The sequence below is a fragment of the Neophocaena asiaeorientalis genome, unplaced genomic scaffold (genome assembly GCF_003031525.2).
Source record: "Neophocaena asiaeorientalis asiaeorientalis breed wild unplaced genomic scaffold, Neophocaena_asiaeorientalis_V1.1 scaffold1064, whole genome shotgun sequence".
NCBI lineage: Eukaryota > Metazoa > Chordata > Mammalia > Artiodactyla > Phocoenidae > Neophocaena > Neophocaena asiaeorientalis.
This window is the reverse complement of record NW_020174547.1, coordinates 338,787-349,201: the sequence shown is the minus strand read 5'-3', so window position 1 is coordinate 349,201 and position 10,415 is coordinate 338,787. Positions and strand designations below refer to the sequence as shown.

Here is a 10,415-nt window from a genome sequence, read left to right as displayed (position 1 = left end):
TTGAATAAACTTACAAATATTGATCATTAAGTTTTGAATCTGTCCTTTTTCAAACATACACACTGATGCTGCAAACTAAGCATGAAATATTGAAACTGTATAAATGACTGTGGAGACCAGGAAAGTTTCTCCAAAGAATGACTGTTAGCCTACTTCCCTGATACTAACCCGAGGCTCGGCTGAGCTGGAGAAGCCCCAGCGGCCAGATCCCACTGCGAGTGAAGCCCGCTTACACTCACACTCAGCTCTGGTTACATTTGAGGCAGTTTAACAGTTCCTGGCACTTTCCAGGAACCTTCTTTTTATCTTCTTGACTGAAATGGAGTCATATGCCCGCATATGCCACCGAAGGTGCAGAATTCTGCGGTGCTTCTGGCCGCTACCCGATCTTTATTGACTTCCCCTTCTACTCCATCATTTTCTGCTTCTTTTACAATCTGGTCAGTATCATCTTTACTGAAACAGCCTTCGTCATTAGTAATGTGCATTTTGTTCTTCCTGCCAGCATTTTTGTCTGCAGCAGGTACCCTGAGGATGGTATTGGTGACCCTGTCAAAGTCACCTGGATGTCAGGAACACCACAGTAAGCTAGAGGATCCCAGAAAGTACGAACTTGCCGAGCAGTTTCTTTTCGTTAAAGCCCTTTCTCCCTCATACACTTTTGCTAAGACAGTGGTCTTGTTGTCAAATTAAGCTGGGAACATCTGGGTCTGCTTTGGAGGTATTGAGGTGTTTCTCTTGATAAGGGATGTCACATCCTCCCTGCTGTCTCAGTGCCTGTTGGGAAATGGGTAACATCAACGAGCTTCTCTGCACATACCCTGATTTGTTGCCCGTGAGAAGAGCTGCCTGTGCAGCTGCGCCACACACCGTGGCCTCATCATGGTGGGTAGTCTTGTTGAGCTCCTCTCCATTCAAGACATCTTTCAGCAATTTCTGGAACTTTGGGGTACAAGTGGAATCACCCACTAGCACAATTCCATTAACCTGGCTCTTGTCAAGTTGGACATCCTTCAGAGATTTCTGTACGTGCTTCAAGGTACCACGGAGGAGATAAGCACTGAGCTGCTCAAAGTGGGCTCAGGAAATGGAAGGGTAGAAATCCACACCCTTATAGAACCAGTCAATTTCAAACCCGGGGTGAGCAAAGAAGTTCAAAATACACGTTGCCTTCTTACACGCAGCCTCGGTGTGGCACGTTGCCTGCTTGTTGGAGGCTGTATGCTTCTTGCGCTTGCATTTGAAGTCATCAACCAGGTGATTCACCATACAGTTATCAAAAATTTCCCCAGCCAGATGTGTGTCACCAGCTGTGGATTTTCCTTCAAAGATGCCATCCTGGATGTTTAGGATAGATACATCAAAGGTGCCATTACCTAAGTCAAAGCTTAGTACGTTTCTCTTTTTTAAAGCTTCAGGTGTTTGGGGATTTTTTTTTTTTTTTTTAATCCAAGCCTTGGAGTATGGTGCTGCAATAAATAAGTTCATTAATGATTCCCAGGATATTAAGATCAGTGATGATCCCTGCATCCTTGGTGGCCTGACACTGTGAATCATTTAAGTAGGTCGAACAGTAATTACTGCATTTCTACTTTTTTTCCCCTAAATAGGCTTCAGCAAATTCTTTCATCTTGCTTAGAACCATGAAAGAGATCTCCTCTAGGGGAAAAAATATTATTTCCTTTATATCGTACGATTACTTTGGGCTTTCCCTTTCCACAAATCACTTGGAAAGGCCAGTGCTTCCTTCTGACTGAACTGCGGCATCATCAAACTTGCATCCAATCAGCTTCTTGGCATCAAAGATGGTACAGGTGAGGTTCATTGCCTCTTGATTCTTAGCAACCTCATCTATGAGGTGTTCACTTTGTGAGAGCGACTTGGACTGGTACATTTGCCATGGTGATTGGCAATGATCTCTACTTTTCCATGCTGGAAGACCCCTACTCGTGAATAAGCGGTACCCAGTTCAATACCAAAGGGAGACGTCTTGAGTAAAGAAAGAGAAGGGGGTAAGTGAGGCTGAAATAGTTTAAAAGAAATCAGTGTCAACTATAGCCTCTTGCAATGAACCTCTACATGAGACCTATATCCTCTATTTTCTCCAGCACCTCCTGTTTGCTGTATTGCGGTCCTTATGTGGGTCAAACTCAAATATAAATGCATTCAGTTTTATAATTCATTCAGATGGTAATGTGTTCCACTTGTCTTCTATTGTTTGCAGCCTTCCCCTGCATTTGTCAATAGATGCCTGATTACAAGATGACCACCAGAATTCTGAGGATGATATCAAGCCATCAATGGCAACCAACAAGGCTTCAAAAGCCCTTGGAGCCATTTTGGTGTCCTGTCCCACTGCCACCACTCTGGTTCACATTTTTATTACTTCATATCTAGATTATCACAGTAGCATTGCCACTAGTATTTCTCCTTTCTCTGATTTCATGACTTACGCATCACCATCATTCATCCATCCATCTCTCCATTCAATAAACATCAATTATGTAACTGCCATTTGCTAAACACTGTGTTAGATACTGAAAGTAAAGGGAGAAATTAAATACGGCTGCTATCCTCTAGGAACACCATCACGCTGACCTTTTAAAATTTTGCCTTTAATCACACTAACCCTTGCTTAAAAACTTGTTCCCTATCACCTACCAAATACAATAAATAAAATAAAACACATCCAACTAACCTTTCCAGCTAGTATGGCTTATGGAATCAGACAGACACAGATTCAAGTCCTGACTGTGCCATCTGCAGCTTTGTTAGTTTATTAATGATTAGGCATGCTTTTTAACCACTCCGCTCCTCACTTTTCTTACCTTTAAAGTATACCTCCCATCTCGGCATAGAGTAGGTGCTCATTAAAAGTTCTTCTGACGTTTCTTGTCTTTAAATAACCGGCAACCCTAAAACACAGATTCATAAAGAATCAGAATATAATGGATTCTAGGTATAATCAAATAAAGGTCTCTCATTAGACATCTGGGGAAACTGAGGTGCAAGCTGGGAAGCGACTGGCCCTTGGTGACACAGGGATTTGGTGGCAGATGGAGATCTGGTAGCTGGTCCTCATGACTCCCCATCAAAGCACTAAATGGAAGCAGCCAGGAAACTTGAGGGCAGGAAGGCAAGGGCCACTCCCAACCAGAAGAATATTTCACTTGATGATCCAGATCGCAAATATGTAGCAACATTCTCAGTTTACAGGGAAAAGCTATTTTTATTTTTCTCCAAATGGCAATGTAGAAGTTGGTGATAAATCTGAAAAATGGCAAGCACAGCAAATACTTAACTCTAGGACATTAAGGTAAGTCATAGAGCAGTGTCTTCAGTGGAGGGAAAGTTGGATCTGAGATTGTAGGCAGGATGAGAGCGGAGGGACATGGAACTAGAGAAGGTTAATCCTGGGCTGGTCTTCAGAAACCACCGGGTCTAAGCCATCGGGATGACGGGTAAGAAAACCGAGACCCAGAGAGGTCAAGGGATGGCCCTAGATTGCACAGATGCTTATAGACAGAACTGGGATACCTGACTTTTTAAAATCTTGCAATTGCTTCATTTGATTACACTGGCTACTCACACAGAACTATTTGCATCACTTAGCATTTGCTGACTACCTCCTATGTGCAGATCACTGATCAGTTGATGAGAAAAGTTGCTAAGTTATACCGGGGCTGAACACAGGTAGAGAGTAGAGGGAAGGAAAGCCGTTGAGTTGTCCATGTAGGCAGCCCCTCTAGCTGCACCGGCAGAATATGTGAATGTCTGCAGTCACAGCCAGCCTAGGCAGGATGACTCCCAAAGAGGTTATTACAGCGTCATTTAAAATTAAAATTTAATAAGTTATATTCAACACGAGTTGAAAACTTTCATAAATTTAATGAATCATCTAATTAAATATTGTATATGCAACAGTATGGAGCAGACTGAAAGAAAACCTTAAGAGTTGTTTTTATGCTTAAATGCAATTAGTGAGTAATGTTTTAAAAACAAAACCCTTTTGAATTGCATAAAGCTTTTTTTCTAAAGCAGAAAATGTTTATTTCATAAACCATCCCTTGTTTTCAGGAATTACATGTTTAGTTTTTACTTTCAAGGCTAAGTAGTCAGCTAAACTACAGTTTATACCAGCCACCATGTTGTCAGTCCAGACTCAGCGGAGCCCGATTTCCTGCAGAATGATTACATGGCAGTGTTGTCAAGAACTGTGTTGGGTTATGACGCCAAAGTAATCCCATGTTACTGGGCCGGGGGTGGGTGGGGGGAGGGACTACATTTTCTTAATCAGGACGGGACAACTAGTTTCATTTATAATCTTTCCTTAATTTGCTTTCCTTATGCTATATTGTGTGGTAAATATATTAGTCTATATTTATTAGTTTATATTTATATTATAAAAATATAAGTGTGGTAAATATTTAGTCTCTTTGAGCAGCTGTTAGTGAAATATCTTCTAAGTTAATATGTCAGCTAGCTTTCAGCCCAATATTCAACCTAAAGTGGAAAAGCTCAATTTGAAATCTGACAAGTAAGTTGCTACACAAGTTTGGAAGTCTCTAAGCCACAGCAGCCTGGGTTGGGAATACTGCTCTCCAGTCCTCTTTCTTGAGAGCCTTCTACTTCCTCTGGAACTTGGGAGATCCCTAGAGGATTAAACCCCACCGTCCCAAGCGGCATGCTAACTGTGGAACAAATCATCTCCTTCATAGCCCCCACTGCCTGAGAGCGTTTAGTTCAAATGAAAGATTTTCAGACTTCCGAAGGGCAGAAATGGTGAGTGAAAGCCATGAACTATAAGGAATGTTTTATTTCTTCAGCTGGCTGACATGCACACAGGTAGTCACTGTATTATTCCTTTCGCCAGTTGGGTATTTCTTAACTAACAGATCCATCTCTTTGAGGTTCATGGATATAGCCGGTTCTCTAAAAAATCATAATTACCGTAAGTATTGCATTGGGTAACGTAAGAAATCCATGCAACAAAAACAGATTATTTGTATGCCTTCATCCGGGACCTGGTCATTACTCCCTATACTGCCAAGAGTGAATTCTCTCGTGAGACCCACAGGAATTTGCTAATAAATAAGGTTGGATCACCCCCCTCCCGGGGCTAGTCTGGGGCTACAACCCTATAGCATTCATTTCCTGACATTACTTAGTATATACCAGCTGGTCAAGGGTTAACTTTGCTTTTCTTCCAATTTCACTATTCCTCAGTCCTTTATGCAATCCCCCAGCAGCTGTGTTATCCCTAATAGAAAAATGATGATTTAGCCTTAGGGATAAAAATCAGGTTAAAGATAATAAATTGCTTCGGAAGATGAGAATAACGGCCTGAAATATATTACAGAAAATTACTGCACCCATTCTGAGTCTGAGGAAGAAAATCAGTTGACTCTTCTCTCCCCTTCTCAGAGCAAAATGTGGCTCTGGAAAAGCTAAGGAATGAGACAGAGGGAGATAATTCATCCAGCTTGATCTAACCAGAAACAGGAAAGGAACCATAGGAGAAAGTCTGATATTTGTGAGAACTGTCAGTAAAGAATGTCGAGAGGTTCCAAGAAACCTGCAGGTGTTACTCCTAAGTCAAATGTATGTCAGCTTTTTATGTCTATAATAATGTCATGAATTAAAATGTATTTATGCATATAGATGGTGCATTTGGTTACAACTCAAAAGTGGAATAATACCCCATTGCTTCACATTAATGACTACTCAGGACTGAGAATTCTGAAGCATTATTCTCTAGCATTTGCACAAGGGTTAGGATACGGGAATATCTAAAGCGGTTATGTTGCACTACCCAGCCTCACACATGTATATCTATCCGACTTGCAGAGAGACTTTGCAGGTTCCAAAGACTAAGGCACACATGTCAATTAATAAAAGTAAAATGCGATGAAATATTTCAAAGTACTTTGGAAATGTAAATTGCTATGGAAATGCAATATATTATCGTTGCTCTTAATTATAATTTCAGAAGCATCAAGCATACATTTATATACATCTATGCACTTATATACATCTATGCACATACATACATATATGTGAATATACATATACGTGTGATTAGTCTTAGACACAAACTAAACTGTTGATATATAAAAGAGTGGTCATTGAAAAACTATACTAAAAGTGCAGTATAGCCTGTAAGAGCAGAGAAGACAATGGCATCAGGCAGGGTACATCAAAGGCTTTAACTGTAGTGTTTTATTTCTTCAGCTGGGTGGTATGTACACAGGCCAGCACTGTATTATTCCTTTCCCTTAAGTTTGGTATATTCGTAAGTAATAGGTAATATTATTTCAAAGACAAAGAATGCTCTACTCTAAACCTGCATGGGTATTTGCAAGAGAGAAACAAATTAAAAGGAAAATATCTGTAACTGCTGTTCAGCTACAGAAGAGGATACAAACACACACTTTCACACAAGCACACCTACACGTGTGTGTGCGCACGCGCACACACACACACACACACACACACACACACACACACACACACACCCTGCCACGTGGTGTAATGGGATCAGAAAAATTGAAATTCTGGCTTTGGCTCCACCACATCTGAGAGGCCTGAGCTTATACGAGTCACTTAACTTTGCTGAGGTCCAGCTGACTCGCCCGAAGATGGGATTTTTAATCTGTAGACGGGGCCACTGTGAAAATTATTAATATCATAATGAATATAATCATTAACATACAGACAAGAGCACTCTGCCAAGTGAAACACCATTATATCAGAGCACGTGCTGAAGTGGGGATGCAGGCCCTTTGTGCCCATCCAGTCACTGCACCGAACACTCACCTGGAGCCCCAAATCAAAGGAGAAGCTGCCTATGTACACACAGAAGTGAAAGGAAAGTCATATTTGATGTGGTCTTGAGGCAGGAGATAGATGGGGCCCAGGCTGAGCAGCTGGAGTCTGTCCCCTGTGGACAGATACTCCAAGGCGAAGATAATAGTGGGGGCAGAGAGGGAAGCCTGACGTGGGGCTCAGAACCTTCACTCCAGTGGGTGGACTTCTGTGGTCTAAGTGTTCTCCAGTCTGTGAGTCACCCACCCAGCGGTTATGGGATTTGATTTTACTGTGATTGCGCCCCTCCTACCGTCTCATTGTGGCTTCTCCTTTGTCTTTGGATGTGCGGTGTCTTTTTTGGTGAGTTCCAGTGTCTTCCTGTAGGTGACTGTTCAGCAGTTAGTTGTGATTCTGGTGTTCTCGCAAGAGGGAGTGAGAGCACGTCCTTCTACTCCGCCATCTTGAACCAATTTCCTCTACTGGATTTAAATGAACACTGAAGAACACTCGTACTGGAAAGATTGGAAGGAAATATAACAAAATGTTAACCATGGTTAACTCTGAATTATAATATTATATATTATACGGAAGAAAAACTAATTTTCCTTCTACCATTCTAGGTTCTTGGCTGAGACGACCCCTGTAATAAAGACAGATTAACAAGAGAAAAAGAAACAGAAGTTTAATAACATGTATCTCTCCTTACACATGGGAGAAACCCAGGAAAAGTTCAAGCCTTCTCCATTGATAAGACTTTCTAGAATTTCAGAGTCACCCTCTTCTTCCTAGTAGAGAGGGACACACCCTTACAAATGGAGATTTCCCTTATAAATGGAAGATTCCCTTACCAAAGGGTAACCGCTACTACTGATTTTCAGACCTTTTCCTAAAGCTGCTGGTTCTTAAAAAATAATCTGCTCAAAATAATCCTTATGCCAAAGAGGCATATTTTGGATTGGGGGTGACATATTCTGCTCCCCTTCAAGGTAATTTTTTGATTTTGCTTCCTTCATATGTTTCTGTCTTCCAAATTTTCTACTGTGAAAATATATTACTATCAAAATCATAAAAATTAAGTATCATTTAAAATACCAATGAAAAATGCTACCAATTACAAAAGCCTTCAAAATTACAAATTACATATCATTAATATGAAAAAGACATCTCAAAATTTGTCACATAAAACTTACAAAATAAGAAAGAAACACTTTTGGTATGCCAACATTGGCTTTTATCCTGAACCAACCACTGTGTGTGTGTGTGTGTGTGTGTGTGTGTGTGTGTGTTTAATTAAAAGAAGAGCCTAAAAAATATTAACTAAAAAGTTAATTTTAGAAACTTTGAAAACTGAGAAAATTGAGGATGTTAACATCATAGATTTCCAAGGTAAGTCCAACAAGCAGTATCAGAAAGGGCATCTTAAAATCTGTCTTCTTAAAACTTAAAAAAATAAAGAAACACTGACTTTTGATATATCAACTTTAGCTTTTACCCTGAACTAATCAGTTCCTGAACCAATCAGTATTGTCAAAATCCTAAAGTTAGATGAAGAATTGCTGAAATAGACCAGTATGGATTTTGTAGGTTGTGATACACTTAAAAATTGTTAAAACTCTGGAAGCTGGGAGAAATGTGGGCACATTAATAACTTCATAGTTTGCAAGGTTAGCCCAATTTGCAATTTCATGACCAAGTTTTCTCACAACTAGACATGAACTCACTAAAGGAACACATTAGAGAACTCTCTAATTACTTACTGATCACTAATAAACAAACTTTCAGGTCAACAAGCAAATGTCTTCTTCTAAAGGCATTACAAAGTACTCTTCTCTATTACCTATATTCTCTCTCATGCTCTTAATGTTCATATCTTTAAGAATCTCCAAAAGATCTTAACATTTATGAGGAAGCTAAGGTTTTCAGGATAATAAGAAATTCTTATCATTTCACATAAATGTCAAGTTGGATAAGGACCCAACTTGTTGGTTTACCCCGTTTATCATAATAAATTTAACATCACTTCCAGCAGTGAGGCACAGTACTGCATCCACAATACGATAGGTAACTGGAATTCCTCTGCTCCTTAAATTAGTAAGCAAGTTACAGTGCATATCAATCACGCATGATGAGTCTGAAGCATGGCTTGATTATATTTCATTTGCATAAGAATTTTCTGTAATTTTAAAAAACTGATCATTTTTAATTCAGAATAGATTTAAATGCCACACAACTGCTGCTCTCCTCCTGAAATGTTAAGCCATCTTCTTACATAATACAAAAATGCTAATCAATTTTTTTAATGCAGATCCTAGCTTGTTAATGAGCTTTCACCTTTCTACATGCTGTCAAATCTCATTACACTGTCACCTTTCTAGGGTTCACAATTGGAGTACACATTTATATGGTTCATTTCTAATTGCTACATTATTTCATTGCATTTACAAGGGAAACATCTTTTAAATAATCCTTGGATTGTCCAATTTTAAGGATAATTTGCTCTCTTTGCATTCTGTAGTTTGTAAAACTCCTACCATTAATTTATGGAAATACTGATTCAAACATTCTCTGATAAGCCAAAAAAGTCTGAAGACTAAAAATGAAACAAACAGGAACCAACAGATAAATGTAGATCCAGAAGTTAATTACAATGAGATAAAATGTACAAATAAAAATAGCTTATTAAATATAATAATTTAGAAACATGGAATTCATTTGGGAATTATTATTTTAAAATAACTATTCATAAGATATTCAGAGGCTAAGCATTTTCTTGAATTTCATATATATTTCTTACAGTAGTCAAAGATCTTGAAAGATTTTGCTGGGGAGGAGGAAGAAATTTCCCTCTACTCTTCTAGGTTCTTCTGGCTGGTCTAAGAATTAAATTGACATGAGACAGATTAATAAGAAAATCAAAGTTTAACAACATGTCTACTTGGGAGAGACCCAGGAGAACTGAGTAACTCGCCAAAATGGCCCAAGCCACCACCTTAAATACCATCTCCAGCTAAAGACAAAAGAAGTTGGGGGTGAGGGAGCCAGTTATGAGAGGTGACCAGGAAAAGCACAGTAAACAAGGGTAAGGTTGTTGTGCAGATTTAAGTCCATGCCTTCTCCACTGATAAATTTCCAGAGATTTAGTCATTTTCTTCTTGGTATAGAGAGGAAAACACCCTTACGAACAGAGATTTCCCTTGTAAATGTAAATGTTTCTTTCCAAAGGGTGACTCCTACTTGGTTTTCAAAGTTTTTCCCTTGTCTGCTGTTTCTTAGAACTTAACCAGGTTAAAATAATTAATATCCCAAAGAGACATATTTTGGGGTGCCAAATTCTGCTCCCCTACAATCTCCATGTGAATTGCATTGAAATCTTTTAATAGAACACTTTCAAGAGTGCATCTTAGAAACCAAGACAAGGGGTGAGACAAGTGACTCGTTTTTAAAACACACTGTATACTGGCAATAACTTTTAAAAAATGTTTAATAGGAAAGGAGAAAAGAATAGGTTATATGGGAGAAGCAAGTACTTGGTAGGAAAAAAATGAATTTAACTTGCTAAGTCAACTCTTAGATGCAAGTCCCTAAGCAATGCCAAGCATCAACCCACT

General features: G+C 39.3%; 1 pseudogene; it reads right to left on the bottom strand.

Annotated features, from left to right (window-relative positions):
- Positions 1-302: 302 nt before the first annotated feature.
- Positions 303-10,415, bottom strand: part of LOC112407825 (heat shock-related 70 kDa protein 2-like) — a 63,752-nt pseudogene continuing 53,639 nt past the window's right edge.